A 26,295-nucleotide genomic window follows, 5' to 3' on the forward strand; every position below is an offset into this window, starting at 1 on the left:
CCCTACATCAGACTCAAGCAGCTAGTCACCACAACAAGCCACACTGCAGGACACACGGTCGAGCACGTCTCCTCCGCCAGCGGGAACTTTAACTACAATCACACCACTGGACTCTCCTGGACAGACCATCATTGTATACATCACATCTTCACCATGCCCACCGTACACCACTGTCATCATCGCCCCCCTTCGCAGCTGTATCAAGGTTACCGAAGAACGTCTCGTCAACTCCCTCAGCACCACCACTCCGCCAATACTTAAAGATGATGACACCACAGAACGCAACCACCACCGAAGGATCTCCAACTGCGCCGACACCCTGGCACCCCTCAAGAATGGACCAGGCAAATCTAGCACCATGTTACCCTGTATTTGCAAAGTGACGCATGTAGGCATATGCGTGACCTTGTGAAGACCTGTGTCACATCATACCTGCATCAGGTATGATGTACGCAGTGTGTGCGTTCCCACATGACAAGACCTCATAAGAGTGGCACAGTGAAATCCCTCAGATTTCACTGCAACAATTGTAGGACTGCACTGCGTCAGTACCTGATGCCTGTGGCACAGAGATAGGCTGGCCACATGCATTACTGGAGTTGCATCACGTTGGTTACACTACTGCAGCAATGCGTGACTATGGCGCAGACAGATACATCAGGATTCCAGATGTGTCTGTCATTACTTGCGTCATGGAATGCTGTCCAGTGAACACAGCGCATTCATGGTGTCGCAAGAAGGGCACAGTGAAACGTGTTGCAAAGCTGTCTTGTGGCAGCGCTGCAACACTTTTCATGACTGAGGCCAAGGAATGCGCACTATCTTGATGATGGTGTGCATTCCTGCCTTGTAGTTTTATCGCAGGGCAGTGCAGCAACATTGCTTGCAGCGCTGTCCAGAACCAAAACCTGCTAAAAAGAGGCCCCAAGTTTTATCTCCATTTTTAAGACCAGCTATTTTCTGGTCTTAAAAAACTGCCTCTAACTGCAGTCAGTGACAGTTTTTTTGGGCCTCCAAACTTCAGGAAACCCCTTGTAAATATCGCGAAGTGGGGTTAGCAGACGTTTTTGCATGGGAACACATCTCTTGCATGTCAATATCGCTAACAGAAGTGGCGATCTTTAGAATGGACGTTTTTGCAGGAAAACTGACGCTAACAGAGGTTGTTATATTCCATCTAGGTACCCTATATAGGCACAGGTAACATTGCGACCTTTCACCTATATCCTTCCCTACATTACATGCATAACGGTTCAAAGGGACTGACCTTTTACCTAGATACGACACTGCATTGAGCGCTGATTTTTCCCTAGCTCAAAACTCATACATTATGCATGAGGCTTCTTAGAAGTACAGCAGGACTGACATCTCCTGTATAATATCTCTGTATAAAGTTCAAGCGCGACGTCATCCTTTAGGCCGACACAGTACCACAGCAAGGTAGGACACCTGGGGAGACCGATGGGTATATATACATCATGTTTTGCTTAGGATGATAGAGGAGACAGAGAATTCCCGCTGACACACTGACCAGAGACGCTGAGGTTCCTGCATGCAGAAACTCGCAGTGGTCTAACATCCCTGGAGGGATGTCCAACTCGAGACTAGAACGGGGTCCGATATTCTCTCAATCTCAGGTAATGGTGTTGACTAGATCCTAGTGGGATTCTTGGCATAAGACCTACACAGATGCTAGGTACATTTAGGGAGGCATCATAGGAGTACGCACCTTCTTATCATGTGTTTTATATACTTGTACGTATTCATAATTATTGCAAGACGGTTGAACTATACCATCCATTTACTTTCTTAGTGCTTTTAATTATATATCTCTGCTACTGCCTAATGGCTGTTGCAGCTCATCTATTTTACACTACAATAACAACTGTTCAATAGCTCCTTATTGACAAACTCCCAGTATGTTTATTCTGTGTATCTCTGAGATAAACTAAGTGAGCACGAGTGACTGAGCGAAGAGTAGTACATTGTTTCCTGAATTCTGCGTGATCAGGGTTGTCATGTTCTGAGGTTGCCAAGAACTATTCTTTCCCCGATAAGAGGAGATTCTAGTGGCACTGTGAGCCAGCTGATACAGACAGGCTAACGTATCCGGTGGGGAGGCACAGAATCAGTCTGCCACCAAACCCACAGTTTATGTTATCCAAATGTGCAGATCCTGTACAGGTTATATAGGAACTATACACCATGGTGCCCAATGTGGGGCTGCCAACATTGGTTGGGTACTTATATAACAGAAAAATCTTAGTAGTTCAGTCGTGCTGTTCTCAGAGACCCCTACTCACAAAACACCAGAGGCGTCTGGAGTGGGTGGGCACAAACTCCGCCACAGTCGAGTTATGCAAAAAAATCCTATTTATTGGCTGTTAGTTAATCAAGCTTGAAGGAGACAGTGTTCCTAAAAATTGTGCATGAACACCTTATCTTGGTTCCCTTGAAAAGTTATTTAGTGTTCTAAAAACAATGACTAACCAGGTATTAGACCCACTGCAACAAGCTCTGCCCCTCTCTGAGGAGGAAGATGCAGACGCAATAGACATTGCACCAAATTTTAGAAATACGGTCACCCTGAAACTGCTAGAGCATGTTTAACACCTAGGGTTGGAGTAGTCGTTTTCGTGCTTGAGGCACACAAATTACACAGAACAGAAGTATTTTATTCTTGGCTTACATTCCCAGCAGCATATGCTAGATCAAAAACATTTCACTCCTACACAGAAGGAGATGCACAAGCAGAATATTGTCTGTTTGAGGACATTGAGGTTCTGCTCACGTACCAGGAACACTTAAAGGCACCCTACCCCACATAAGAAGAAGAGTGAGACTCGGCCCGCTCGGAAGAGAAGGGACAACATGGCCAATATTAGCGGCCCACACACCACATCCTGACATTGAAACAATGCCAGTAGGAGACTTACTCACACAGCACAAAGATTTAATTAAAATCTATAGAAACCTGACGCAATTCGTCATGAGGACACTTACAGTCCAACCAGCAATAGTTGCAACAACTGGAACTCAAGCTCAGGGCACAGTGACTAAAATTGCACCACACACATTACATGCAGTGATGGGCAAAATGCCCAAAAAACGTAAACAAATGCCATTCTGGGTAGCTTGGAAAATAACACAGGTAGGGGCAGTATTCCCGAAAACTACCCCGTATGAAAAACGCAGAATGCTAACAATTTGCTTGCCCAATGGGATAACACCACAAATAGAAGATTGTACCACTTGGGGTACAATCTTTGCTGCCATTTATACCACGACTCATGGTATACCTTCATTAGCAGTGATACCTGATATATTGAGACAAATACAAAACAAGTACGGAGCAGAGCCTGCTCTGAACTTAGGGATGAAGTGACTGAGTAACTATGCCCAGGTATCAGCCATAATATTAGCTCAAATTAAAGGGGAAGCAGCTTCAGTGACTATCCGCCAACGCCTAAGGGAGTTCAGTCCTTTAGAACAGAAACACGAACTACCTAAAATAATTGAAACAGCATATGCAGAATTAGGCAGAGACAGTTTGGGTGGGAAAGATTTAAAAACACAGCTGATGGGCAGTCCTGAAAAGGACATTTCTATGCAGACACCTGTTTCTACTGAGAAGAAATGGGACAATAAAAACAACAAAACTTTAAAGGAAACAGATCTCAATCTCGAGGTAGATCTCCTCAACAGGAGCCTCCGAAGACAGGGACAACCTTAGGAATAGGGTTTATATTAGGAAACCTGACAGGTATCAGGATACTGATACACGTTCCTCTCGTTCCTTTAAGAGTTCATCGAAAAACTAAGAGAGGAAAGGACGGTCAGGCAGACAAGAATAGTGTACAAAGTCTAGAGACAAGCAACACGCTCAAGATTACACTTCCAAAAAAGAAGAGAAACCAAAGCAAAAGCCACAGTTCAAAAAGAAAAAGGTTGCAGGTCTAAAGATCAGACATGCCCAGAATTCTGAGGACTTGACTACTGAATGGGGAATCGGATCTGACGATGCAAGACAGTGCGTCAGAAGTAACAATAGTTCGCCAAAACCTGATGGAATTTCTGGTGACAGCGGACTAATTATATCATGGTAGAAACACCCGATGCGAGGGTAAGCGTCCCACATAAAGTATAGGAAATAACACTCCAGATGGAGGGGGACAAATGTGGAACAGTGAGAGGACTCTTTTGGGAGAACCTGGGGTTTGGCTCTGACATTTTATTAGCTGAACAGGATTGGCCACCAGAATTTGTCATGGATTGCCTAAAGGAGAATCGGTAATCCTGCCGGCATTCTCAGACCATATTCCCAGGCACTTACAACACATATATGCGCAGGAGTGGGCGGTAGCTTAAGCCCCTGCATTATACAAAACCATGCTGGATGGGATGAGGATTCAACCCACCACATAATTCCTGTAAAATATACTCCAATTGCACATAGGCAATATCCAATAAAGCAATAAGCTAAAAAACAGGTCAGGGAGATCTTAGATGAACTTGAATACCAAGGGGTGATCGAAAACTGCACCTAATCAATGAACAATCCTTTTTTTCCGGTCATGAAACCTGACAATTCATATTGTTTAGTGTTTGATTATAGAAATGTATACACTTGCACTAAGACATTTGCAGTCTAAAATGCACACAGTGCCGCATTAATGAGCAACATTGTACGGAAAAAATATAAAACAACACTTGATTTCTCAAATGATGTTGTCTGCGAAAATATAGCACCTGACAGCAGGTATCTAACAGCATTCTCAGCGCTAAGGTCACAGTTTCAATTTTGTCGACTCCCCCAAGGGTATAGGAATAGCCTGGGGTTGTTTTCAGCCAGGGTAACTGAGTTACTTCAGAATTTGGATGAGGAAGCATTAAACAGAGTGAATACCGTAATTTTGGGATTTGCATCGGAGGGCTACAAATTCAACTTTAAAAAACCAAAAATAGCCCACCTCAGTGTCCTGTTTTTGGGATATGAGCTTTCAAGTGAAGAAAAAAGCCTGGCAGACAATTTTTTTGAAAAATGCGTGCTGCTTCAACCTCCAAAATTATTTTAAAATGTACAATCAATCTTGGGATTCTTAAATTTTGGTAGAACATACATTTTGATTACGCAGAAAGAGTAACACCTTTCTACGATTTAATAAAACCTGACTTTTTAGTTAAACAATGGACACAGGAACACACAGATACAGTTTGTTCCTAACAAGCTGACATGATAGCACTTACAGACATGCTAAACACACATGCCGTGGCACACAGGTTGAGTCTCCAAAAAACGTAAGGTCAAAAAGTGACGTAAATAGTATCAAAAGTAAGTCCATCACTTACAGACACTCGTAAATGTACACGACCTGGTGATCCATATAGTTGTGGGTCAATCTGGGTAAACCTATCTGACAGAAAATGAAGGTGAAACAATTCCAATTGCATACAAATCACATTTGTACACAAATGCTGAGATGCGCTTCGCATCCACAGAAAGGATTCTAACAGCAGTACAGACTGCTGTAGCGAGAGAAAAGGCACTGGCTCACGGGAAACTAATAATATTAGTTACTCCAGTTCCAGCCTTAGAGGCTGAGACAAAAGCGAGCGTTCCTAACGCTAAATAAAGCCTTACATCCGAGATGGATACAATGGGCTAATTCTCTCACTGCAACAGATGTAAAATACAGGTATGACCCAAACCTAAAGAGACAAGCATTCCTGCAATAAGAACAAGAATATCCTCTACCAAACGAAATAATGCCTGTAGATCAGTATGAATATATTATTTAAACTGACGGATCTGCTCAACCAGCCATAGGAAGTGAGCAACAATATAGCATGGCATGTTCAATAATTAAAGGTCGCATGTGGGATGGAAAATTCCATCCAAGTTGCACGAAAATGAAGTCTCTAGGCGATTGCACGGCACAGCTGGCAGAATTAAAATCCTTGATACTGGCACTGGTAAATACGGATTGGTTTCAGTTTCAGTTTATTTATTTTGCAGAGTTACTTAAAACCATTGCAATATGTGCAAAAAATAAAACCATATGTAAGATATTCAACCACAATGTTAAAATTTCATCATAATTAAAATATTATAAACTTTCTGTTGCTTACAAGTTAAAAAATACAGATTTAAACCTGCAGGAGCAACCTATGTAAGTGACCCAGTCCCATGCATCGATTGATGCTCTCCCTGCAAAAATTATTAGTCCAAAGACTCCTTTGCCCCAAAAAAAAACTTTAGTGACAGTTTGGCATTTTTGCCCTGGCCGCTTCGAGAAATCTAACTAGTCTAGAGTTCAATTGTGGTGATGCTGGGTCAAAGTAGGCCAAAACTGCTTGCCTCCTTATCCGAATTCCCCTTTGATTAAAGGGGATTTTTAGCAGTTGCCTCCTTTCTTTAAGCATCTCCGTGCAAGAACAAATGTTATGGATAATGTCCCCCTGGCCGTTTTTACACAGACTGCATACTGTGAAAGTCTGCACCCTTTTCCATGGTTGAAGATGCTGCGTGCATGGTATCACTCCAAGTCGTAGCTTTAGGAATTTTAGTTTCTGTGCTTTTGAGTAGCCCAGATTAAAATATTGTTGCGGGGCTCGGGTCTTGTAAGAATTCAGAGTCCTCCAGGCATGCGCTCTGGCAGAAAAAACAGTTTTATCCTCCACCAGTGACTGTTTTTTCAACGACTTCCACACTAATCTTTTCAGAGTTGAATGGTGACACTGTGTATCCCATAAGGGTGATAAGCCTGTTTTTGCCAGTGCCTCCTGAAGATACAGTCTTGCGGGCGAATTCTCTCTCTGTTGGAGATCTTGCCACAGCAGGTGGTTTAATGAGTTAGGGGTTGATGTTCTGATTTTATTCCAATAGTTGATGTATGCTCCATATCTGGCCCAAGTTTGCTTTATCAGGCCAAACTCCAGTCTGAGTTGCGTCGGAGAGATAAAATTCGGGAGGCTAAACATAGTTCTGTACGCTATTACAAGCGTTTTATCCAGAAGATTGGTATCTCTCCCACACAGTGCTTCACTACCATAGGTGATTTTAGGTAGAATTTTAGCCCGTGCTACCACTAAAAGAGGGCTCAGCATAGGGCCCAGTAGTTTGGCTGATAAACTTTTCATGGCTAAGGCAAGGATCATCCCTTTCCTTTTGCTCTCTTCTTGTTGGCGGATAAATGATCCTTCTTTATCTAAGTAGACACCAAGATACTTATAAGTCTCTGCTGGTTCAATGTGTTTGCCACCCAGATGCCATAGGTAGCTCTCTTTTTAGTTTGCTGTTAATTGTCATGGTCCTGGTTTTATTTAAGTTTATTGACAGGCTATTTTCTTCTACGTAGACCTGCAGACCGTTAAGAAGATGTTGCAAGCCAACTACCGTATGGCTAAGCAGTACTACGTCGTCCGCGTATAGTAAATTGGACAATGAGGTGTTAAGTGTCTGGGATAAGTCTGCCATGAATAAGTCAAATAAAATAGGGGCCAGCACGCAGCCCTGTTTAAGTCCTTTCATTGTTTTTACTTTTCTTGAGAGATGAGGCCCTGATGCTAGTTTGACCTGTACCCAGGTAGCAGTATGTAAAAGCATTATCATTGATAATAGGGTGTTTGGGATGCCCCATCTGGCTAGCTTAGTCCATAGTTTGGACCTCTCCACATTGTCAAATGCTTTGCTGAAGTCGAAGCAGACATGCAGCTGTGTTTTCCTCAATTTTGTCGTGTCCGTTATCAACGAGATTGTCAGGATGTTGGATATCGTGCCAGAGTTTTTTCGGAATCCTGTCTGATTTGGCGGGATTATTTCATTATTTTCTGCCCAAGTTGTCAATTCATCCAGCAGTATTCCCTCAAAGTATTTGGCCTCATTATCGATCAGTGCTACTAACCGATAATTGTCTGGCAAGGCCTTGCTGCCACTTTTATGGATCGGAATAATCGTTGAACCTTTCCATGAATCTGGGATGGTGCCCAGTCGTCTTACTTTCAGAAATAGTGGATGGAGTATTGTTGCCCATTCTTCCGGCCTCTGTTTGAATACTGCTGGTGGGCCCGGCGCTCCTTCCTTTCTTCCCTTCCTGATCTGTATTAAATTATCAGTGATGAGTGGCCTTTCCTCCTGATGGTAGATTAAGTCGGGAGATTTGGATGTGTCACTTGCCATTGGTTGGTTGGTTGGCCTCTTTCCCTTCTTCTGATGTTGGTATAATGTCCGTACGTGTCTGCTCTACTCTGCTCCGGTGTGGGCTGATTGTTGCTTTGGCTATTGAAGTGGGAGTTTAAGTGGCTTGCCCAGGTTTCCTCCAAAATGTAGGAAGTACGTCCCCCATGCTGCGGGTGGATGATAGTATTTACTGTTTTCCAGAAACGATCGCTGGCTTTATGCTTTATATTATAAAAGAGTTTTGCCCAGAAGTCCTGTTTGTTATTATTGTTAATGTTCCATTTCAACTTCTTTAGTTGAGTTCTTTGTTGCCACAGGGATGAAAGGAGCAATGTCCTCGCTTGCTTCCCTTCCATTGAGGTTGCCACTATCTGAGTTGTGCAGATCATTCTCGTTGCTGTTTCGTCATTTCCAGCTGGAGGGAAGGTGGAGACTTGCCCATTTCCTGCCTGGTGGGCTCCCGGTTGCTATCGTTTGCTAGGGCCGTAATTGTTTGATGATCGGCCAGCCCTGCGTGCAGTTTGAGTTAGATCTGGTGGTTTGTAGTGGAGGTTCGAGAGCTGAACTGATGGAGACTTTGTCCCTTTCAGACCCAGGGCCGCCTCAACTTGCTTCATAAACCTTTCCTCTGTTCCTGCTGGAGGCCCTCCAAGGTAATAGGATAGGAACAGGAGGGTACTGCTGTGTCTTGATGGTTATTTGTTTGAGCAAGATCGTTATCTTGCATTTCCGCCTCTTTTGGTGCACTGAATGAATTCGGGTATTGTTTGCTGAAAATTGAATAGGTGGCTGCTTGATTGAGAAGGAGTAATTTATGATTGCAACCTTTTCTTTTCAGCTGGCGGCGTTGTTTGGCATTAGTTTTTGTCGCAGCTGGAGAAACTGAAGCTGTCTTTGAAAGGTTGCCGCTGCTGCCAGTGGTGTCCACTTTTTGTTGTATGTCGGTTTTAGTGTTTTTATAAAGCTGCTTTAAGTTACTATCCGCTTTCGGGAGTGCGGTGGAGCCGCCAGTAGGGCAACTAACGCTGGCGGAGCAGGTTGATTTGTTCTTTAGCTCGTTGAGCACGGTGGAAAGCATAGTCGGAAGAGTTGCCAGCTTGTCCACAATCTGGCTACACCCGCTATGATGATAGGTCTCGGTCTGTGCCCTTCTTATTAGTGCATTGAGATCCCCCAGGTTTTCGTCAATCCCTGATGTAAGCACTGCCAGAGTGTTTAGTAAAGAGAGCTGTATGTCCATCTTGTCTGATTGGTATTGTAGCACCTCCACTGACAGTTGCATGGTTTTTAGGAGGGAGGCCCAGGCGCTCCCGTCATGCGAATTTGGGTCCCCCGCTCCTTTGGACCCACTTCCTTCTTACCCCACCAGGGCTGATTGACCGCTGAAGGTGGGTGCAGGTGCTTCATCTTCTCCGTGAGAGGACTCGTCTGTTGTTCTGGGGAGTATGCTGCCAGCATGTCCTCCCATTCTTGTGTTCCTAAATAGGATAAAACAGCCCTACCTTCATCTTGCTTTGGAGATTTTAGGTTGGCTGGCGGGGCGTCGTCTTAGGACTGACTTGGCTGATGGAGCTGAAATCACACTTAGCTGTATTAATCGAGTTGCCACTAGATGAGTTTTAAGTCCTGGGATCCAAAGGCGAATCCTTCGGCTGCCCATGGGGAGTGATGTTTAGTCAGCTTATCTTCTAGGCTGGATACGTCTAGCCCGGACTGCTTGCTCCGGTTAATCTGGTGTCCTTTTTCCTTTGCCAGTGAGTGGCCTACTCCTGTTAAGGTCGGCAGTGCTCCTGATGTAATGATTGGAGTTGTTACAATTATTGAGTTGGCTGCTGTTATTAAATTCTGAGCTTCTGCTTGCAGAAATTTCTGAGATCCTAGTGAGCCTATTGGTAAAACAGAATGGGATTGGATTTCTCCAGGGGATAGCGAGTCTCCTATGAGCTGCTTATTCCGCGCTTTATGCTGCACCATAGGGCTGACTGAAGGACTAGTTGAAGGGGATTCAGCTCCTGAATTGTTCTGAGTATTACTCTGTATTGTCTTGTTGTGTGGAACTTCATTGGTGTATTCCACTGTCAATGGTGTAGTTATAAATGTAGATAAAGATGTAGATGAGGATGTTGTAAAAAGCTCTGTGAATTCAGCCGATGCTTGAGTACTTGTGCTATAATTTGCTGTTTCCGCTGGGTTTGGTGAGTTGGCTGTATTGTCTAACCTGGTGTGGGTGCCAGTACTGGTACTTGGTCTGGTAGTAAAGGAGACTGAAGACTTGTCACCGTGGCGTTACTTGAGAAAAGAGCGGCACCAATGTCTTTTATAAAATGTTGTGAAAAGTTTAGGTTGAACTAGGGGGGCTTTGGGTTTCTCTCTCAATGACCCACCAGCAGTTGGGTGACCATCTGTCGAAATTAGGGCAGGTTCGTCACTGTTCTGATCTGTAGAGGGACCTGCCTTGACCTTTCTTCTCCGCCCTGAAGTCTTGGGTTGGCCGATCTCCCGTACTCAGCCTGACTTCATGTCGTACGGCAGCTACCTGGGCGAGCTGAACAGGGGTGGAAGTGAGAGTGAGGTGGCTCGGTACACAGTGCAGGTGCTTTATACTACTTTATCTGTTGGTGGCCAACTCTCCCCCTGCGCTCCGCTTCCACCAAAGAGTCTCTTTAGTGCTATTCAGGGCTTGTCCAATCTGTGCCTGTCCCCAATTATCCGTGCCTTGCTCCTGTTCCGATCAGTACAAAGATCTACTGCCCCATATCAGGTCTTGGTTGCTCAGGTCAACAGGGAGGGTTACAGATAGTTACAAAGGTGCCGAAGTGCTTAATCTCGCCCAAATGGAGTAGCTCCTGCAATCACGATGAGCCTTATGCCTGGGGGCGCGTTCTGGCGCGCTCTGAACGCATTGTCACTTTGAGCACGTCACAGGACCCCCAAGCTGGCTGGTGTACAGGGTCAGTGTTGGGTTCAAGGGATTGTCAGGGATTGTCAGGGGTAGTTGCTGTCAGTGGCACTGATTCAAGGGGTTTGGTGATCACGGCTCCTACCGCTGTTGAGCTGTTGTGCTGCCCCCGCACCTCTAAATGCTGCTGCGATGGCTGTTTCGTCTCCTGTTAGTTTTTCCTTATGGCCGCTGCACAAAGGCCCTCCCCACCACAGCAGCCTCTCTGTCGACGGCCTCTGACAGCCTCTTGCAGCCTCTCATCGCCGCTGGCACCCCCCGTGCTGGAGCTCCCGGCTGCTGGAGGGAAGGGAACAGTCCAAACCACTGCTGCCACCACTCACGACTGCGAGGTGGGTATCGCGGCTTCTGCCGCCGTGAGGATGGCTTTTTCGTGGCTTTTCACGGCTGCGAGGGAGTCTGCGGGGAGTCTAACCCGGCTCCTGTAGCTGCCTGTATCTGCCAGGCTCCTCCCGCAGCACCTCCCGCCGTGGCTCCTGCTGCTGTGCGGTGCCTGCTGCTGCTGGACTGTCTGGCTCCTCCCGCGGCCCGCTCCCCTGGGTACCAGGCTACTCCCACGGTCTCTTGTCGGTTTCTTACTGGTGCTGGGTTGGCTACTCCTGCAGGGCTTACTTGCCTCTGGAGGTTCGGTTTAATTATAGCTGCAAACAAAGGGTGAGGTTCTGCATATGCAGGAGTTACGGCGACTGTTTAATTATTGAAACAACACTATTGGTGGCCTGGATTAACAAAGCAGACTAAAGACTATGTCTTGGAATGCAACATCTGCCAGCAGATGAAAGGTTCTACCGTAACACGTCCAGCCCAAACCCCATTATTAATATCTGACAAACCACTAGCGTGTGTTTACTTGGGCCACTGCGGCCCCTTACATAGAGATGGGGCTTACAGGTATATCATGGTTGCAGTGGATTCCTGCTCAAGATTCCTATGGGTGTGGCCCCAATGCTCAGCTGATGCTCGAACCGTTATAAAAGAAATGTGAGTCTTCATAGGCCATTGGCACATTACATTCTGACCAGGGCCCTGCGTTTAGCTCTTGGGTTTACAAGGAGGCCATGCGAGAATTGGGTGTAGCATTGCGGTACTCCTCTCCATACCATCCCGAGGGAAATTGGGTTGTGGAGAGGGAAAACCGAGACTTAAAGCAGTCTTTAACAGCTAGAGTATTAGGCACAGGTGAGAGTTGGGTAAAACATCTGTATGGAGTGCAGCGAGCTTTATACAATATGCCAAGAAGTTCTCTAAGGGGGATCACTCCATATGAGGTCATTTTTGGGACAAGAATGTGGCTAATGTGGCTACTTGATCTTGATTGTGAAGGTGCTGTGTTGGATGGAAAACATTTTGACATACATGATCGTTTAGCTGTTTTACAGGATCTAAATGAATCCAGGACACAACAAAGTAATGTCCACCTGAAGCTACCTCCGCTGGGGAAGTCAAATCAGTCAAGGCAAGGCCTGTCTGGATTCCAAAAGTCGCGGATCTGGTCAGAGAGAAAATAGCGGACAAGACAGAATTTGGGCCATCGTACATAAAGCCTGTATAGGTCCTAGCAGTTGAAGAAACAAGAATTGTACTTCTACCGCCTCTTGCCGGAAAAAAGGAGAAAAGATTTGTCTCAGTCGACCTAATCGAACCACACTATGTGACCAAAACTAAGTAGTAGGCCTCGTGGACTCCAAAGTAGCAGGCGCACTCCTCTCACTACAAGTCAAGAAGTTCAAACGGAAAGACTCAGCACATTCGAAGAGTCTCCTGCATGGGATGATGGATTACGCAATAATGCTATGGAACTCGTTCCACTTGAACCTGAAGTACAAATTCAGACTCAAAATGAAAAACAAATTGCAATAAGACCAAATACAGATTTCTACATCAACATGCTCAATATGAGCAAACTACGATTTTAGCAAATCCTGATGCAATGCCAACAATTGATTGAACTGCTTTTGGCTACTTCAAAAAACTTTGATATGTGTTCTTTGGATCCAAGAGAACCTGAAATAATGCCAGTCCAACAATCACACAAGTAGCAAGTTAAAGACTTTCTGACCTGTCTTAAAAAGACTTACCTGGTTTTACAGTGGGTAGAACTATGGGTATTCACCGGGATACTTTTCTTTCTTTTCTGGGTAGGCTTGATAATAGTTTTTAGCATGCTTGTTAATGGACAGTACATCCGACAAAGCTCTGCAGCACAAAAGGTGAATGTAATTTTGAAACCACATCAATCATCTCATCGAGAACAAAGAGACTTGTCATCAGTGAACATAACAGCAGTTCCTATGCTGGATGGTATAGTGTGGGACAAGGTTAATTTCGATATATTGGGCCGACCCAACTTAAAAAAATTCCACATTTATTTAAAATATCGTTGAGTAATATCATTACCTCAAGTACATTTTCCGATGATTGGGAATTTGAAACTGTAAATAACATGTCTGATTTGGAAAAATCTGCTGCGTTTACTAATTGTGAAACATTGGAAAACACACCAGATTTCGAAACAATGTATTGTTATCAACATTATGGTCATCACTTTCTGCATAAATCTGCTAATCCTAGAAATATCTTAACATACCACCAGTGGGAACATTGTCCAACACGGCCAAAGGGCAGTTCAAAAACATTTACACAAAAGTTTCCATATTTTTTAGGGTTTAATATGTCTGACCCAGCCTCATATTATTATAAGGTTGCACCAACATCAGCACAGAAAAATATGTTAACAAGCACCAAGCAGATTTACTCTGCTTTCTTAATTGCTCACTTGTCAGAACAAGGTTACGACTTATGGAAAGACACTATAGACTTAAAACCAGTCTGGGGTACGAGAGAATGGCAAGTTTAGGGAATGGAAGCTTTGTTTAAAGCATACCTTATCCCTCAACAGATCATGTTTATGAATGAGACTGTGCAGCAGACGTCTTGCCTTGGACTAGCCAAGAACAAAGACTTGAACACACCTCGGCTGCCAACTCCGTCACACACCGAGGGAAACGAAACATCACGCAAAGGGATTACATTCGATGACATCATACAATTCAATAGATCAGACCCCGATTGGAAGAAATGGTTGATTTGGCCCACAGACACCAATATTTGTTAAGCTAGATTCATGGGTAAGAGCGAAGGGTTCAGTATCCATAGGCCAGATCCGCGTTATGTACAGAGAGAACATCCAGGGGTAGTGACATCCTACAGTGTTGGGAAGTTGTGCTTTGATTGGCTAAAAACCCCAACGCTCACACTGGTGAAACAACACTTATCCTTACTGACACAGGATGTGGATCTTAGCGATTTTTTTCTAGGTCCCAGGAAGCCACGTCAGAATCGTTTCATTTATGCTGGTATTTATGCTGCCTACAATGAAATATGGAAAATATATCAACAAGAGGTCGCAGAGAGACTACAGTAGATAGACTGTATAAATCTAGAAACATCTCTAGCAGTGGTAGACAGTGGGTTAACTACATTGACCTCTAGGATATATTCCTTAGGCAACATTGTATCTTCTGCGATAGACATGCTAGGAGAGGATTTAGCCATATTAAAACATGGGCAATCTCAATTACGTTCTATTATGTTGTTAAGCTGGACGCTACAATCTTTGCGTGCAGGCTATGTGCCTTGGCTTTTATCAACAGCACGTCTCTGTTTTCTGATTGCAATCTCACAGATAAACAGATAGAAATGGCACAAAGAGGAGCAAAATGTACAATGCTGCATATCGAAAAACTGGATAGATTACCATTTACAGTGGTAGATCACCGTTCACAGAATGGCTAATCCATGGCCACATTACTCTACCGGTCACTACTTTTCAGTTTCAGTATTGCCTTGAACAAAAGCAGGCAGGCAGATATGGAAAAATTAGTAAGGAATACATTAACGAATCTTGGGAATTACCATACAGATTTCAATGCTGCATTGGGGATCGAGAAGTGTTTCTAAGCGGAACAAACTGTGAGAACGCTTTCAGTGGATCACTCATATGTCAGGATATAATGCTGCATGTGGCTTGTAATGTTTCTGTGGCGAACTTGTCCTCTCATCTTTGGGGCGCCCCAGCTGCAGTGATTACTCCAGCATTTGGGCTACTTTCGAATGGGAGTTACCTGATGCTGAACAGTCAAGGCTGCTGCGGAATGCTCCCGGGCATCGCATATCTAGTAACCGTGAGCTCCAGGGTTACTTGTTGTATGCAAATATTGTTTCCACCGACAGATAAAGTCATGGAGGCGTCCTTATGGCCTTCACTGAATGTTTCTTTAATGCGGTTTGATACTGTAAGCAGAATGAAAGCCATGCTTTTACAGAAGTCTGTGCCCTTAACCTCCGCTCGAGAGACCGTGGCTGCAAAGACTTCGAAAATAATGAAAAGGTCATGCAGACCCTGAAAGCGCAAAAAAGCATTTAAAAAAAAATCTGCAGTGAATTCTTGAAATTCACAAATTCACAGCACATTAAAAAAAACAAGCGTGGGCCCACGCATGTTTTGAAAAGGGCCCTTGGATGGGCCAGGTCCCAGGGGCATTTTTAAAAAAAAGGAGTGGGTGCACTGAGGCCCCCCCTTAGGCTCTTTGAGCGCCGGAGACCACCACTACCCCAGGGCTTATTAATAATTTAGGAGGGGGATGTCATTTGAGATGTCATCACTCATGTCAATGACCATGTCATGATTGATGTAATATGTGAGGTCATAAGCAGTGCATTACCTGGATGTAAGTTATAGTTAGCTCATTTAACTATAACTGCTGAATTTCTATGGTTATGTACGAGTGAAATCTGAGCCTAACTATTATGTCCCAGTAACCTGTATACACACACACGTATATATATTAATATATGCATATGCATCTATATTTATGTGCGTATATATATATATATTTTTTTAATTTTTTTAGGAATGTTACATATATATATATATATATATATATATATATATATATATATATATATATATATATATATATATATATATATATATATATATATATATATATTTCCATTACTCCGTCGATATCCATTCCAAAAAGACGAAGATAGACCCAGGTTTGTGTGCTCATTCAGAGATTTATTTTCCAAAGCCCCTGCACCATCGCCATTACGCGTTTCAGCCTCACGGAGGCCTTGATCACATGATATGCTGATAGAGAGTTTTTTTCTATTTTTAAAGTGCGAGTGCGCGAAAACGTGTGTTTAGACACTCCCACATAGATTCATAGACATAGAGAACAGATCGTCCCCAAGTATGCAGTGTTCCCAGAATTATGCAAATAAAGCATCGTAATACAGTACCATGATAAAATCCCAAAGTGCAAAGTGACGCTGCACATAGTAAATATATACAGATAAATATATATATATAAATACTTATGGATAAAATCATAGCATTGATAAAATATCATAAAAATGCTAAAAATGATCCACTACTAAAATGTTATACTCGTTAAAACCATTACACCTTGTAGAGTTTGGCAGCATAATGCCCAATCCTATCTCTATCTAGGGTGCACAGTTAAACATAAACATCGTATTCATTTATCAAGGAATCGATTATTAGGCCTGAATGCCCCTTGTGAATACCAACAATTAGGGAACAATAGTCTCCGTCTTACAGCATTGTGAGCTCATTGCATACAAAGAATGTCCAGCTGTCTGCCCCAGTGGGCCTAGATCTTCAAACGTGGGAAAGATAAAGTGCAAAAATGTGCTGTGCAAAGTATACCAAATTACATCCTATCACAGCTGTGATTGGGGTATGTAAACATATACAAAAAGGAAATGAGAATATGATTTCATTTTCCCACAACTTATACACAGAATTAAAATCATCAGTTTCATTAAAAGAAAGTTATCTACAATCAAGAAGCAGCAGTGATTTTCTATATTGATATCAGCCAATAAATATTCATTTTTAAAGACAGGTAAAAAAGTCTTCACTTGCATTTAAACCCTGTGGTGCCTTACTGTCCAATTTGAGTATATACCTGGTTTCCATCTGTCGTAATAACCGTTCACGGTTACCCCCTCTCCTTAGTGGCAACACCGAGTCAATGACATAGTATTTGAGGTGTGCCAGGTTATTTTCATGGCACTCCTTGAAGTGCCTAGCCACTGGGTATGCCGCATCACAGTTGTTTATGGCTCTAATGTGCTGGAGCACCCGTTTGTGAACCTGTAGTTTCGTACTGCCGATGTACCGCAGGCCACACGAGCACTCCAGCACATATATTGCATACTCTGTTTTACAGTTTAAGGCTTTGTTGATTTTCACGGGGCTAGGTTGAAATGGCACTTGGTATGTTTGTGTATTAATACCATATTTGCACGCCTTACAGATAGCACATTTAATAAATCCCTTTCTTTTCCCGAGCCAAGTGTTTGTAAGCCTGACCTCTGGGCTGCTCTTGACCAAGAAATTACTCATAGAGCGAGCTCTTCTGAAAGCTATACTAGGGGATTTGTTCATTTCCTTGCCCAAAACAGGATCATTACAGACTAAGGGCCAGCTTTTATTGACAATTCTACGTATTGATTTGTGTTGTACGTTGTATGTCATTATGAGACGAGTAGGCTGAACCAGATCGATATTTAAAGTGGATTTGCGTCTCAATGTATCCGATCTTTGTATTTTATTTGCCTTGGTCATGGCTTGATCCAAGACCTTCTCTGAGTATCCCCTGTCAAGGAACCGCCCTTTGCATTCCCGCTGAGCCAGTGTACATTCCTTATCTGTGCTGCAAATCCTGCGGATCCTCAACATTTCCCCGTAGGGGATGCTGCTGATTAAGTGTGGCGGATGATGACTACGCGCATGCAGGACTGTATTGCCAGAAGTGGGTTTTCTATGAAGTCGTGTTTCCAGTCTATTATTGAACACAAAGACCTCAACATCTAGGTAGAATATACTACTCTTGCTCATCTCAGCCGTGAACTTGAGATTTAAATTGTTGATGTTTAAGTTCACAATAAACTCCTGTGCTAACTGTTCTGTGCCATTCCAAATTAAAAACAAGTCATCAATATACCTGTACCAACAAACAATCTGATTTCTTACAATGTCACCATGATTTGCCATGAGGACCTGCTCCTCCCAGAGCCCCATATGCAAGCAAGCATAGCTCGGAGAGAAGCAAGCCCCCATGGCAACGCCCCTAACCTGTTGATATACTTGATTATGAAACAAGAAAAAATTATTTTCCAGACAATCGGTAATCATGTTCAAAATCATTCTATTATGTGAAAGTCTGTTTAGGGGACGTGTGTTCAGAAAATGTTCAACAGCTTTTAATCCATCCTTGTAGTGAATGCTCGTATACAAAGATGCCACATCTAAGGAGATTAATACATATACGGGGTCCCATTTCACATGTTCAATTTTGCCAAGAAAATCCCCCGTATCCTGTATGTATGAAGGTAATTTCTTGACATGTTCTTGTAGAAAATAATCAACAAATTTTGAGCCGTTCTCCATGATGCTACCCTGGGCAGAGATTATCGGTCTACCTGGAGGTTTACATGCATGCTTGTGGATTTTGGGTATAAAGTAGATAACTGGAATGATGGGATGTTCAACTTTTAGAAATTAAAATTCATTCAAAGTCAGTAAACCAGCCGATTTCCAGGCTACCAATTTCGTGTAAAACGAGCTCCATGAGGTTCTAACTGCTTGCATGTCGCTGCGTTTATAACATTCTCTGTCATTGAGGTGTGAGAGAGCCTCTTCCATATACAGAGCACGTGGCCACAAAACAACATTGCCCCCTTTATCAGATTGTCTAATGATAATCTTGTCATCCCCTTGCAATTTCTTCATCAATTGGAAGTATGCATTGTCCTGTTTTGTATACTTCTTGGGGGCATGAGAGACAGAACACTGTAGTTTTTTCAATTCAGACGTTATATTGTCGTGAAAAATGTCCACATTGTCTCGCAGCATCATCGGGCAAAATGTTGATTTAGTTTTGAAGTTGGTTTGTGAGCCCCCACCTGATTGAATCATCTCAGGGCTTATTACATTATCATCCCCATTGTTTTCCTCTTGGAGTTCTTGCATGGCGGAAAAGAAGTCTGCATCCCCTACCGTTAATGCAGCACCACTACCCTGCACTTGTGGGTTGATCTCTTTGGACTTGTTCTGGGTGCCTTGGACAAGATGATATTTCCGCAATTTCAGTTTGAGAACGAATTTGTAGACCTCTATTCTAGTCTGCGCGTAATCAAAGTTAATGGGGGGACTGAAGGATAATCCAAGTGCGAGTATATTCCGATCGCTTTCACTAAGCACACAGTCCGTTAAGTTGATTACTGACTGCGCATTGGATTGTCCTTTCACTTGCGCTTCTATTTTTTGTTATTTGGTTTTTTGTTGTTCTTTACGTAGGTGCTGGTGTTTGCGTCGCTCCCGTCTTTTAAAGTTGAGTCCCTGTTGATGTTTGCATTTTGGGCACGCGGTCGTAATGACCTGATTCTGTCTTGCCTGACAAAATCCAGTTCCTGGGCGAGGCTGGGTTTTGGAAGCCCCTGTCTTCTGGCCATCGCCTGCTGGTCATTTTCCGATTCACTTTCCACCGCTGAGCTCAAATCAGAGACAGATGAAGATAGGGGTGTGGTGCCACTGTTCCCTGGTTGAACCAGGTTCAAAGCGACCGAGGGTTTGGCAGCATTGACCGCGTCATATGTTTTTGCAAACGTGAACACGCGGCCTTGTTCATAATCTACCTTGTCCCTTTGAAACTTGTATGCTTTGCGTTTTTTAATTATATCTTCCTCCCTTCGTAGGCGCACCAGCATATCCTCCCGAAGTTTTTGTCTTGAGGGCGTGTCTCCCAATTTTGATATTTCCACATTGGTTTCGTCTATTTTTATCTGTAGCGCTGACCGATCGCTGTCAGCGTATTTCACTAGTAGAACCACCAATTTCCGTGATGATTCCAAGTTACAATATGCCCACTCGGCCAACATACAGGGGTCAGGGTTCTCATAACTTGGGGCCAGTAGAATGCAAAGCCCCCTCGGAATCCGTCCCGCATCCAAGTAGCGGCTCAAAGACTTACTCTCCCACCATTTTGCTTGTTCCGTTTTCATCAACTTTTCTAATTTCCTAATAGCTCTTTGGCAATAGAATTCATAGGTAACGCTGTGTTTACTTGCGTATAATTGGCTGTCTCCCCACTTGGAGAATTATCAAAAAGTTCATCCGCTGCTGCCTCCCGACTCCTCAGCATATCGGCAGACATGGTGTATGCGTGTGGGCAATATATCTACTTTGCGTGCTGGTGAGCAGGACAATACCCTCACCTCGCTCGCTCACACTCCTTCACCGGACTACCTAGCTGGTTCTTACCTTAGGAGTAGTATTCCCTTCGCCCGGGTCCTCCGACACGAGCTCCGTTCACTGCTCCTTCCGGAAAAAAACAATCCAGCTGTCCGGGGGCTGCTACGGCTGCTCCTTCCCCGGGAGTACGTGAAGTTTCAGGCAAAAGTCCAAAACGTAGCTTCCTGCCGTTTGGCCCAATTTAATATATATTATCTACTGGCGGTCGCCAGTAGATAGTTATAGTTACAACCTAGTTTCCATAGGAAATCTCAAAATTCTATTTTGAATAACTTTGGCGCCGGTTGACGAATCCTCGCGAAATTTTCAAAACTAATGGGGCGCTCCGTTCAGCTCCTACCCTGAAAGTCTCGGGGTAATTCGTCAAGCGGGGGCCGAGAAAAAAGGGGGGTCCCAAAACGCGTTTTCCCCATGCATTTTTCCATAGGACCTTTAGACACAGCTACAGCCCGAACGTTTGAACAGAGTTACTTGAAATTTGGCAGAGAGGTAGCCATAAGGTCAAGGAAGTGCCTTTTGCAGGTCTGGTGTAAATCTGTTCACTATTTCCTGAGAAAATAGCATTTAAAAGCATATCAATATCTATACGCGCGCACCGTGCGTGCACTGTGCGCGCACCCTGCCGTGCGCGAGCGCAATTCTGATTGGTTGTTAGATGTCGATAAACATTCGAATCGGTCGAAACCAGGAAGTGTCGGCCGCCATTTTGTCTCTCGCAGTCTGAGTGGGTGAAAAAAAAGGTGGAGAACGTGAAAAGGGGGCAGAGTGGACAGTTCCTGACCCCCTAGCCTTGGTCAGGGGGTCCCAGAAGGACCCCCAAGGGAGAAATAAACATTTTTTTTTTGTCAAATAAATCGCAAGGTGCACTCACCCAGCGCGCATGGCCCGCACTGCGACCCGTGGGTGCTCGGTGCTCGGTGCGCGAAGCGCACCGAGCGCCCACAGCGTGCGCACGGTGTGCGAAGCGCACCGTGCGCGCACGGTGCGCGCACCTCGCGATTTTTTTTTTTTTTAAACGTTTTTATTGTTTTTGCAACAAAGACAAACAACAGAAATAGAATCAGGCCGTATATATAGTACATTAGGAAATCACCGTGCACAGTCAAAATTATTTCAAATAGGCCCAGGTTGGATATCCGACATTCACCCGTACCGCCCACCCTCCCCTCCACCCCCAAGGCCTCCCTAGCCATCCGAGTCAGAGGAGTCCTCATCAGAAAGAGGTGGTGGATCACATATGTTTCCTCTATACTTGTTCCATGCTCCCCACACTCTGGCCCACTTACGAGGACAACCCCGCCTGACAAAAACGGAGCGCTCAGCAAACATTGCTCTATCCATCTCGCCCTTCCACGTTGATAGCAACGGCGTCTCCACCGCTCCCCATTTTTGGGCTATGTTCCGTTTGGCCGTCATGTTCCCACGCGTCACCCAGCCCTGCGCCTGACGATTGAGATCTGTGGGCTCCCACACATTCAAGAGGCAACGCTTGGGCTCTGGCAGCAATGACACCCCGCACACCTGTGACAACGTGCGCAGCACTCGCCTCCAGAATAGCTGGAGAACGGGACAGTCCCAGATCAGGTGATAGAAGGTGCCCTCCTCCCCACAACCCCGCTGGCAGAAGGGGTGCGGCGCTCTACCCAGTTTATGTAGCAAGCTCCTGGTGTAATATGAGCGGTGCAAAATACGAAGTTGCACCAACCGCAGCCTCGAGGGTATACCCGCCTCACGCGGCGAGGCCAGCGCCTCCCGCCAGTCTGGGTCATCAAATTCGCCGACCTCGCCTGCCCACCTCTCCCTCAATAGTCCCATAGAGTCAGGCAAATTGTTGACCATTTTACGGTACGTAAAGGATGTGGCTCTCTTAGGCATGTATTCGGTCAATAACCTGTCCTCCAGTGGGGAGGCCTCCGGTATCGGCACACCTGGGGTTAACTGCGTCGTCAGGGCATGTTTCATCTGTAGATAGCGGAACCATTCCGAGGGAGCTAGCTCGTATTGCTGCTGTAGGCGAGTGAATTGAATCACCTCCCCTTTCTGCACCACATCGCCTACCACCGAGATCCCGATGGCGTCCCAAGCATCGAAGCCCTTGCTGTCCCTCAGTCGCCCCAGTCGTTTTGTATCCCAGAGAGGCATTAGTTTCATCAGAACTCCCCGCCAACCCAGCCTGGCCTGCGCTGCATGCCAGAGAGACACAGTCTGTCGCAGGGGACCGATCAGCTTCGGGGCCAACCGGGCATCATATAGTGGAGTCAGCAGACACCTTTCACCCAGTATGTCCCTATCTGCCTTGAACGCGGGATCTGACTGGGGCGCATGAAGCCACTGGTTGATCACCTTAAGCTGCGCCGCCCAGTAATAGAGCTGGATATCTGGGAGCGCAATGCCCCCGTCGTACCACCCACATACTAGTTTTGCTTGTGCAATGCGCGCCGGTTTGTTGCCCCAGAGAAGGTTGGAGACCTGCGCCGCCACCGCACGGAAGTAGGCCGGGGGCACCGGGTATGGAGTATTTTCCAGCACATAGAGAAACCTCGGCAGGGCCATCATTTTAAAGAGCGCCGCTCTCCCCACCAGGGTCAAGGGCAACGTTCCCCAGTGCTGCACATCTTGCCTGAGGCGGTCCAATTGAGGGCCCAAGTTGAGCCTGTAAAATTCCTGGTGCTCCCGTGTGATGTGTACCCCTAGGTATTTAAACGACCCCTCCGCCACCTGTATCCGGCAGCCCTCCGGCAGTCGAGGGGGGGGGCCCCGCAGCACCAGGAGGACCGATTTCGACTTATCGTGTAGCCGGATGCCCGGCCAAACACCTCGCAGATGTTAAGCAACGTTAGGATAGAGCGCCGAGGGGAAGCTAAGTAGAGCAGTATGTCATCCGCGTATAGGGAGACACGGTCTTCCCAGCTCGGCGACCAGCGGAGGCCCCGTATCATAGGTTCCCACCGTATCCAAGTCGCGAGAGGCTCGAGCACGAGGGCGAAAAGCAGCGGCGAGAGCGGGCACCCCTGACGCGTACCCCGCCCCAGAGGGAAATCCTCAGACATATGCCCATTGGCCACGACATGGGCCAGCGGCTTGGTGTAGAGGAGTCGGATCCAGGCACAAAATTTCGGCCCAAACCCCAGGTGTGACAGCACCGCGAAGAGAAAGGGCCACTCCACCAAATCAAACGCCATGCGGGCATCAAGAGATAGAATGACAGCCGGTTCTTGCAACCGGTCCACACGGGCCAGCACACTGTGTAAGCGTCGTAGATTGTGTGAGGTACTTCTCCCTGGCATGAAGCTCGCCTGGTCCGGGTGCACTATGTCAGTCAAATGAGGCGTGAGTCGACTCGCGATTTTTAAATCGTACTACTGATGTTACTGGTGAGAGCAACATACTGCCATGATTCTTGAGATTGTTGAATTTTGTCTTAATAACAACATTTTCTTGTTCAATGGCGCCCTCTACAGACAAAACATCGGTACTGCAATGGGTTCATGCTTCGCTCCCAGTTTCGCGAATCTCTTCATGGGACGCTGGGAGGAAGAACTTTTTGCGAACCCTGATATGAAAGCTCATCTGGAACATGTTAACACCTGGGTACGATACATTGATGATCTGTTCATCATATGGAAAGGCACGGAATCCGAGGCCACTGTATTTATTGAACAGCTGAATAACAATCCCTATAACATTGCTCTCACCAGTAACATCAGTAGTACGATGGCTGAATATCTGGATGTCAGGCTTGACATCAAAGAGAACTCCATCTGCTCTGCCCTGTTTAGGAAATCCACCGCAGGGAACAGCATTCTTCATGCCCTCAGCAGTCATCCAGACACGCTCAAGTGGAGCATCCCGTTTGGAGAATTGCTGAGGGCAAAAAGAAATTGCAACACTGCAGAAGCCTATCAACTGGAATGTGTCCACATGCTAGATCGTTTCAAGGCCAGGGGATACCCCAATTGGGTATTACGCAGGGCTAAAGAAAGATCTGATGGTATCAGCAGAGCCTCTACCATCGAAGACAAGCCTCACAATACGAATGAGGAAGATGGTAATAAGACCAGGCTGATTACGACATTCAATTCTGATTCGAGCAAGATACACCACATTTTGGCCAAAAATTGGGATATCTTAAAATGTGACAATGTCATTGGTGCCAACATTCCCATTAGACCCAGCATCACCTACAGAAAAGGGAAGAACATCAGGGATCTTCTAGTACAGAGCGATGTCACCATCTATCCTAGCAGACATGATCATGGTCTCCAAGGTTTCTTCCCTTGTGGCCACTGCAAGGCTTGCAAAAACAGCATCTTTTGCAAGAGTGCCCACAACAATGGGATCAACAAGGAAATTACCCAGTTTGTTACGTGCAGCTCCACGTTTGTCATCTATGTTATTGAATGCCCGTGTAAGTTGTGGTACATTGGGAGTACCACTCTCATGGCCAAGAAACGCATTCTCGAGCATTACAGGGCTATCATACACCACGATGACAAATATCCTGTGGCGCGCCATTTCAGAGTTCTACATTTCTCGAATCCTGCCCTCCTCAGATTTTTCATTTTGGAACAAATTTACCAAAGTCCCAGGGGTGGGAATCGCACTCTGAAATTGAGACAAAAGGAATCCAAATATATTGTCAATTTCCAAATGAAACATCCGGGGGGCCTTAATCAGGATGAGGAATTGGCAATACATCTTAGAGAGTAACATCCTAGGACCTGTATTTAACTTCCTGTGTATGCCTTACTTTCTCGTATCATTAACTGTTTTCTTTCTGACTCTGCTCGTTTCTTGTTGCTTATGTGTATGGTGGACAGAGAACGTGAGGTTTCATTGTATTTGCTATTATTTTGTACTATCCGTTCTCTATGTTTTTAATCTTTATAACAATTTTTTCTTTTTTTCATTTTTTTAGGAGGAAAGGAAGGGGCCCAGCCACCGTCACACACGCTTCACGGGCAACCTACCCTTTTCCCCTTTTCATCACTTATACCGGGCGCCTGATGGGTACAGTACATCACAACACTTGGACTCTATATGACTGTTTTGTATTGGGGCTACTCTAGCGTGTTAGGAGTCGGGGCACTTGTCCGTAGCTTTTTATGCACTTGCACTCTCTTTTAGATTTTGGCCACTTGGCGATTATTGTCTTCTCGCATTTTCCTCACAAGATTCACCTTGTCAGTTTTTACGGGGTTACATTTGCCGATGCCCTAATTGGAGGTCGCTTATTTTGGTGAACTGCAGTTGCCTTCCGTTGTAATTTTGCTCCGGACATGGTTCTATTATTAGCCATAGAATGTGAGGATTGTTTCATTTGCTGAAGCCTTGACCCCATGCAGTCGGTTGATTTATATGCACTAGCCTCATGTTTTCGGGTCGCTACATTGGTCCCAAATATTTGAGTTTGCAATTGTACATAATATATGTATATAAATGTGACATATTGGCACGGAGCAGTTTGCAAAAAGTACTTACAAAACTGTGTATATTTTGTTTTCAATGTTGATTTAACCACTCCAATATGTCTGACAATTTGACAACAACAGTCTAGTCCTTTGTTTATGTTGTACAAAAACTTTATCAGTCACTAGGTCTTGCATTACACATTGTATACGCGACCAAGGCTCCGCAGGGAGCTGAAACGCATTGTAATAAACACCTCTGATTAATCTGAGTGCCGAGTTCTGCATTTCTGAGAGCGCTTCGAATTGTGATTCACATTTGGAGATTTCAGCCGGCTAGCTCCGCCGGCATTTGCGCCACCTTTCTTGGGTCCCTGGCGGTTGGAAGGAGCGACATTTG

Source organism: Triturus cristatus, chromosome 2_2 (genome assembly GCF_964204655.1).
Source record: "Triturus cristatus chromosome 2_2, aTriCri1.1, whole genome shotgun sequence".
NCBI classification, from domain to species: Eukaryota; Metazoa; Chordata; class Amphibia; order Caudata; family Salamandridae; genus Triturus; species Triturus cristatus.